Below are 8,571 nucleotides of genomic sequence, written 5' to 3'. Positions count from 1 at the left end.
AGAGTAGTTCTCTGATATTGAGATGAGATCAAAAGTTGTTGAATTTCACTAAATTAAAACGTTTCTGTCATTTCTACATCGTACCGGAGGGTCAACTTCACGTTGTTATCTAGCAACATTTAAATGTCCAGTAAAATTGCTGTCTATGTAGGATGGTTACTGCTGCTGCTGCTGCTGCTTCGTGACGGCTGTCCTATGTGGCCAGATATATTCACTCAAGCAGCGCTAGCTGTCCTACCATGGAGATGGAGTCACGAAGCAGCAGCAGCAGCAGTAACCATCCTACATGCTGTATGTACCCAGCAGCAGCAGCACCACCACCACCACCAGCAGGATTTCGTTTTTAAACACCCCTTCACTGCAAATGTATCGGGACCCACGTCTTGTGGAAAGAATGTTGTACATATATCGTCTTCTCGTTGTTGTTTTCATTACCGGTTGAAACCGGTTTGACTATTTCTAAACGTGATGCAATCGGACCGCTACAAATACATGAGAACCCCCTATGACATCATCGATCGGTACCCCCCTCGTATATAGGTTGTCCCTATAAATAGATGCAGTCAGGAAAAACCCAAATACATGAGAACCCCCATGTGACGTTATCGATCGGTACCCCCCTGCCGAAGGGGGAGGGGGGCACTAGGGGGTGCCAGGGAGATGGTAAGGATTATATAGGGGAGTTCACTCAATGACCCTGGCCCAAAAACGGCACTTTCCTACTTCTTCTACATGCAAGTTTGGTAGTATTACCAGGATTCATAACCTATGCCAGTTTCGTTCATCGCGATCCAAACGGTTGGACCAAAGTTGTTACTGCTTTCCGGCGAGCCTAAACAAAGATTTGCAAGACATGCATAAACAATTGCTGGTTCGCCAGGATTTATATCCGAAAATATTAAACTTGAAAACAGACAAACTGGGTATTCCGCATACACGAATATCCCCCTAGTGAGCGCGAGCCAGATCTTTATCTTGGATGTTGTATATCTTACCAGAACTGATATAGTGCTTGGCTCTACGAGTAGGGTTACAACGGTATATCGCATCGTATCGCGATACTCACTTGTGTATCGATATTTTTTTGCCTGTATTTTGATACATTTACAGCAATTAAATTATCAATCAATTTTAATCAAACTCTAACAAAGGGTTATTATATATTTTGAACCCTTCAGACAAAAATATGATCTACTGTGCAGTCATTCCCAAAAGTACTAGATATTATACAAAAGTATATTCACTATTGAAGTCTATGGCAAAAACTGGATACCATCCTACACTCACTCATTATAAAATTGACCTTCTATGCAGATATTTGTATCGTGATACGTATCGTATTGTGAGCATCGTACCGAGATACGTATCGTATCGTGAGGTATACGTATCATTGCAGCCGTATACATTTAGGTATGTTATGTCCGTCATTGTCGCCAGGATGTCGCCGTTCGGTGTTGAACACATGCGATAGGGTATCAAGCATCCTCGTTATCCAGGGGTTATACTCATGTTATAGCAAAATTGAAGGCACACGGCTAGCTATTTGATTGGTGTCAGGAAAAATACCCTGACCAATCGCCTGGCTGATACTTGTTCTTTGAAGATTACAGAGGAGCGACGCCCAACTTCAAAGCCACATCAAAGGATCAAACTTGTCTTCGTGTCTCGTCCACAAGGTGGTGCACAATGAGCCTGCAATTTTACTTTGACATAGTCCAGGGGTGCAGAGAGCAAAAGTGAGCGTAACCCCTGAATATCGAGAATGGGTATCAAGTAATCTGTGAGAAACATCGTGGAGAGGAAGTGTTGACGCTTTTTTCTCTCTCTGCTCGTTTGATACACTTTAAAGAACATATAATTGACACTTTTTTTTTTTTATCTTTGGTAACACTATCGAAGAGTGGTATCCCACACCACATAACACTTCGTATGTCAAAAGTTCTATCAACGAGTTGAAGCTTGGTATCTTCATCAGAACACAATATCCTACATATTCCGTCTGTTGTCGGGTAGCGTGTTAAAAGACGTCTTATTTGAGACGTCGTGAAGACGTATTGGTCAATTCTAAGTGAAAGGTTTTGAACGACCTCTCGCATATGCGTGTTAGTATGGCTATAGCTATTGCGAGGACGTCAAACCATGAACAAAGCAAAACAAAATTAGGAAAATAATATGTAAGTGCTTATCCTTGTTTATGAAATAGCTAACGATAATTTTCTCTGTGGTGAAATAAGTATTATATACCACGTATATCAGACGAATAAAGCATTTTTTAGGCATAAACTACATAATTTTTCAAACAACTGATTGAGGTATCCAATGGTTTTGTAGCTGATGTGTGCATCCGGCTTGCAACGGGAAACCTTGTGTAGGAGGTCGTTTTTTTTCTTATATTTTGCTTTAAAAAAAAAAAATTGATAGCATTTCTAATGTAAGGTTTATTCTAGCTGCATGTAGGTAAGACACCATATGAAATAGTGTGTATGATTGAATACTTTGTAAAGATACAGTGAATTATACAAAAAAGAGATAAAACATGCAATTATAGCAATCTCGTTGCATTGATAACTTTGAAAACGAACAAGAATAATAAGACCAGGTGTTCTGGAAGGGAAGGCGTCTTCTGCTTCATCGACGATACATGCAATGTATATGTAAGTCAGATCTAAGTAAAGTAACGACCTTGAAACGAGAACCTGAGTAGTGACAACGGAGAAACAATGCACAATAATTATAATAAAAAAGAAGAAAATCGACCTTCATATCACACAAGGAAATATATTGCAGAAGAGGTATGTGTTTATAACAGTGCATATTACATAGATTTTTTTCAGACAATTTTCGGGCTCCTGCCCTGCTTCATTCAGTCTCACTGAGGAAAAGTTGTCTTTCTCTATCAGGAAAACAGAATAAGGGCAGGAACCAAACAAAGTTATGCAAATAGCATAATTTTATGGAATTCTATTCAGATATGTTTGCTTTTGGACGTCGTTGAACGTTATTGTTAAATTGGTTACAATGTTGCCAAAATGCCATTGAAATCAATATCAGGAATAGCGCTATTGATGAAGTATAGCGGATCAATAGGATACAAGTTTTGGATTGAGCAACAGTCCATGATTGGTTATTGGTGATCTATAGAGCTAATGACGCAATCGACGTTACCCATGAATGTCATTATCTTTCTGTCTACCTAAGTTAAGCCATCTATAAAACGTGTTGGAGATCGGTGTGTATATGGGTCACCCACCGATGGTCCTTTTAGCCAGAGAACCAGGGGCTCATCTCCCATAGGTATAGTCAACATATTACAGAAGTAAGTCATTACAAAGATTCTGTTAATTGTATTAATACTTTATAGTTGACTATAATAGTGCATACATTATGTGACTATAGAAAAGAAAAAGAAAACACAAAAAAACGCACACACAAAAATTCTTCAAAAACAACAACACAATAATGATGTAAATCAAGTTTTGCTACACTTGCCTTGTGTGATCTAGTTTAAGATCTACTTTAACCTTAAATTGAAAAAAACACCAGATTGAGAATACTGGTGTTAATAGGGAATTAATATATCCTAGTATTTAGTGTTCTGATATTATATATCGGGTTATTTTTGCCCTTCGAAGGTAAAATCCATTTTCGCCTAATATTGATATCTTTATTGGGTTACAATTTTTCGTTGTGATGAGAAAGTTGTTGTGAAACAAAAAAGCGAAAATATTAAACTGTAGCGAAACTTTCCTGTGTACAGTAGTCCTCTATACAAATGTAGTAATTAATAGATAATTGTTCAGTAACACCAAGGGTAATAGAAGATGCTGATAAAGGACATTTAATGCTATTTTTCCCTCAAATTTATCGATTGATGGATTTGCCTTTTTTTACAATTTCCCCATAAAAGTATATATTTTTATGTTCAAGTAGAAAGCCAATTAAAATGAAATATTAAAAAAATATAAAAGTCATTGTAATGTTAAAACTATACAGACAAAATGAGGTTAAAGAGTTCTGAGCAGCTTTCGCCTCCTCAGAGTTTTATCAGGCTGTGATGTGACATATATAAAAAGTCAACCCACCAGCACGTGTTGTCAAGCTTTTTTCCTTGCGTTAAGATTTACAAGAGATAATAACTCTTTTGTGATAAACACATCTACTCGTAAATCTTTAGAGAGGTCAAACCGTTAGGGAAAACGAGTCTTTGAATTTTTTCTTCTCTCTATAAATATCTTGTAAAACATAGTGATGTAGTTCCATTGTCTTATTACAGACGCCCTAAAGTCTTAGATCCTTGTTATCAAAAGTAGATTGAGGCTACCCCGGTAGAAAACCTTGGCTTAATTCTTGTGTTCTATCGGACGGCTTTTTTTTTATTTCGTGCACTATGGTTTACTACGCGAATACTTTTTTTGTGATTGAAGGATGCAATAACGCTATTGATAGTTATTTTTATGGAATTAATATTCGCATAAAGATAGATTGAACTTTGCGAAATTTATTCACTCGCAAAAATAAATCATCTCCCAGTAATCCTATTCCGTCTTTGCGTATTGCAGAGTTATCTTCTCTTTGGTGCAGGTATTGATTGTTACGTCACTTGTTTGTGAGAGTAACGTCATCAATTTTTGAGAAAACGACGTAATTTTCTCACACAAACCAATGACGTAACAATCAATACCTGCTCCCAAGAGAGGATAACTGCAATACACAAAGACGGAATATAGTTCTGCAGTATTTCTTTCTATATGTCAATGAAATTTTATTTTAAAAAGTTTGTGATGCGTTCAACTTCGTCACGTAACTTTTATGATATAACCTTAAAAACTATCTCAGCTGCAGCCACGCTCGATTTTAATTTTAGTCGACTTTTAAAACTTCCGGTATCACAGACACTGCTGTACACATAGAACGTGACCGTCTATGAGATGCATGAACGCCTATGTTTCCGGAAAATTTGCTCTCGCTTCCGGTCGTTTTATAGAGATAAGGAAAACCTTTCCTTTTCTTTTGAATAGTATATTAATATCACATTGGTTCCCGGTCTTACGTTTTTTGAGTTCCATATTTCCCTGATGTGTAATTGCTTTGCTACACATTTTCTATTCTTGGCCTTTTTAGACTAATATAGCAACGTAGTAAATATGCAAAGAGGTGTTTTAGAAATCAGTGTTCCTGACACTAGCTTCCAGTTTAACGAAATTGCGTTCGAGATCTGATTACAGGAAATCAATCCACCAGTCTCCTGTGGAGAACTGCTGCAATCTTTGGTATGTTCGTAGACATGTCGTATCAATATTTTATATCTAATATACCTATATTCGACCGCTAGACTCACCTGTACGCCTCCGCAAGCCAGGTATGGAACGTGACGTAATTATGCTGCTATACCAGCAACGAAAGGCGCTGTCGCACACCATCAGTAGTGTCTGATTTTGACCTTCCCGAGACCTTTCTTTTTTGCTTTAAGACACCATTTTGGGAGGAATTTTGGAAAGACCATATTTTATTAGGTTTTAGACATTTACGGCATGTGACGGCGGGTAAATGTCTGTAGGTTGCAGCGTTTAGCCGGGAAGGATGATTTAGGGATTAGAACATGGAAACAGACGATGAAGTCTTGTATAAAAGGTAAGTATGGACACTCATTTATCTGTAGCTAGCATTTTAGATTGCTATTTTGTTTCAATCATGATACATGATATGCTCTAATTCGTGCAAGATACTCAGTGCTGATCAAAATGAAATTAAGGTGATGTTTGTCATGGTGGTACCTTAATTATCCTGTTATTATATAAAAAAAATATATACATAAGTATGTGTGCAATTTTCATTGTGACCAATCGACTAATATTATTTATGTGATTTCTATGTCCAGGAACCCAACACTTATGAAGTCAAAAATTAACTCTCTATTGTTTAAAATATTATATTATCTTTACGGACGAGAAATAAAGTCATAAAATTGTATTGAAATCGGAATTTAACTCAGTATCTATAGTGAGAATGATGTACATTGTTGGACTAATGGCACGTAACTGTATGAAAGATGAACTTCCATTGGTCTACAATGTAGATAACAGTGCTTGCTCTGCTATGATGTAAACGAAATATACGACCGGTAACGTTCTAATTACATATATGTCATTTATGTCATCTCTGAAACCGAGCAAAGATACCACGGCTAGTTTGCTGTTAGATCATATGTAGGATTCTAAATAATAATGGAGACTTTGTTGTGTTGTTAATGTCATTTATTAATGACGTATCAATCAAGATCAATCTTGATTGAAATGACATTAACAACACATATGTTAAACTATTACTACTGTCACTCAATTTCAATCAGAGCTCAAAGGATACACACAATGACAGGGATATCTCATTCCCCCTGAAGTTTCATAATGAACTATTCCAACTTTTGAATTGGAAGCGTTTAAATGTTTCTCCAGGGGTGAATGACTTAATTATATAAACACTTTGCTCAATATAGATATAGAATTAACAAATATTTCTTTAATTGCTACACCCCTGCAGGTGGGGGATCGGGAAAAGAATACACCGGCTGTTACCCACTGCATGCATCGTAGGAGGCGACTAATGACGAAACCCCCTGCAGAAATGGGGATTTGCTTTGGTGTCCTCTATTTTGGGACACAAAAGCGACCAAAATAAATCTGCTGCACCAATTACATTATTTGGGATCTTCATATTTCCCTCTACTTCTAACTACCTTTTATTTCCTAGCGCCTTGCTTGGCAACACCTCACCTTTGGCCTTAATGTTGAGCGTTCGCCCAGGTGAGGAAGGCAAGGGGTTTTGTCACCAGGCCGGGACATACCAAAGTCCTTTAAAATGGTAGTTGTTATTCCCTTCTCAACATTCAGGATTTCGGGGAATGGCAACAACTGGTTCACCCGTTGTCAGTATAACGTGACCGGGCGGAAAGCTGTGTTGGGTGCCTTCATCATGGTATTTCAGTGAGATAGCACTATAAAGTCGGCATCAGATCCGCGCTATCACAAGGAGGCAAGTACACCAACATACCCTGTCTCCTGCATAAACACACACAAGAACTCATACAGAACACTACACACATAGAGGCTCGTCCTTAAATGACCTTAGCTGTTAATAGGACTTTAAACAAAACTAAACCAAATCAAACTCAACCAAACCTTTAATTGCTAAAATTCCTATACTAATAGTTAAGGGATATTATGCACCTCCCCTTCTGTTTTAACAGTATTTTAAACCAATTTGAATCTTGTATGGTACAGTGTACTTATTTTTTGGCATACTGTACCTTTTACCTAATTTATAAAGTGCAGTCACATGTATGTGTCTTACGTTCATCTTTCAACCACAAAAGAATTCCAATTAACATTTTATGAAACTGGCGGAAAAACCACTCATATCAACTACAAAAGATATTGTTTTCACCTATTTTTGTTTTTTCTTCACCTAGAGTAAGTCAGTTTAACAAATTGTATTAGTGCATTTCCTTTCTGTCAATTTCAAAAGTGTGATATGTAGTATATGTTTTCCTACGATGAAAGTAATATATTTTTCATTGATAAAATATTGTCACCCTAGAGATAAATAGTCGGCATTTGTCCCCAATCTGATGTTTCAAACTTTGTTCAGAAGCATTGGTGCACAAAAGATATCCAAAGGCGTCAGACCTATCCAGACTCGTCCTTGTTTAACAACTGTTTGTATGGCTGTTCAAGTTCTCTATGTTTAATTTACATCTATTGCCCTCACAGTAGGCCATACATATGTTATACCTAAAACAAATACGTGAATCAAAAGCGAACACAGTAGTGAAGACGATTAGATTGACGCGCCATTGTTGTCGTCTTCTTCCGTCGTTCGGCACTAGGTTGTGGTGACTCTTGTAGATTTTTCTAGGGAGTGGCCTAATATGGGAAATATGATCGGGGAAATTTGAGCGTCTGAAGGAGGCATGACGATTTATTGACCCGTCATGTGACTAGTATCATCCAATCAGACACGATATTATAAAGATATTATCTTTTTGTTCAGGCGACATTTACCTTGCAAACGTCAGTCGTGACATTTGACTGTTCAACGGCTGTGTTGTTAATGCCTGTTCAATGGTATATTCACATTACAATTAGTTTATGTTGGACACGTCACAGCCTTGTATTTGTCTTTGTATGTGTATTCAAATTTGTTGTCGAATATCTTACAAATGCTTTGTCTTAAGCTTTCATATTTAGTCAGATTGGTTGATGATCAATATCTCAGACATTTGTTTTTATTCGACAAGAATATGTATATTCAAATGTGTGGTTGAATAACTTTTCTCATAGTGTTGTTTTAGAACAAACAACACTATGCGAGAACTTGTTCAACCACATGATGTTTATTCAAATTTGATGTTGTTCAATATTTCACAACCTTTTGTTTGTCCTCAAAACCATGTATATTTGGCTTAGTATTAATTATCTACGCTATGATCAATGTGTTACGCTAGTAAAAAACAAGCAGCAGAATATTGATACAAAAAAAGAACACGTGCTACGTGCCACGTGACCATCATTATGA

This window comes from Mizuhopecten yessoensis, unplaced genomic scaffold, assembly GCF_002113885.1.
Source record: "Mizuhopecten yessoensis strain PY_sf001 unplaced genomic scaffold, ASM211388v2 scaffold11179, whole genome shotgun sequence".
Taxonomy (NCBI): domain Eukaryota; kingdom Metazoa; phylum Mollusca; class Bivalvia; order Pectinida; family Pectinidae; genus Mizuhopecten; species Mizuhopecten yessoensis.
The sequence above is the reverse complement of the archived record's forward strand: the minus strand, read 5'-3'. Positions refer to the sequence as shown.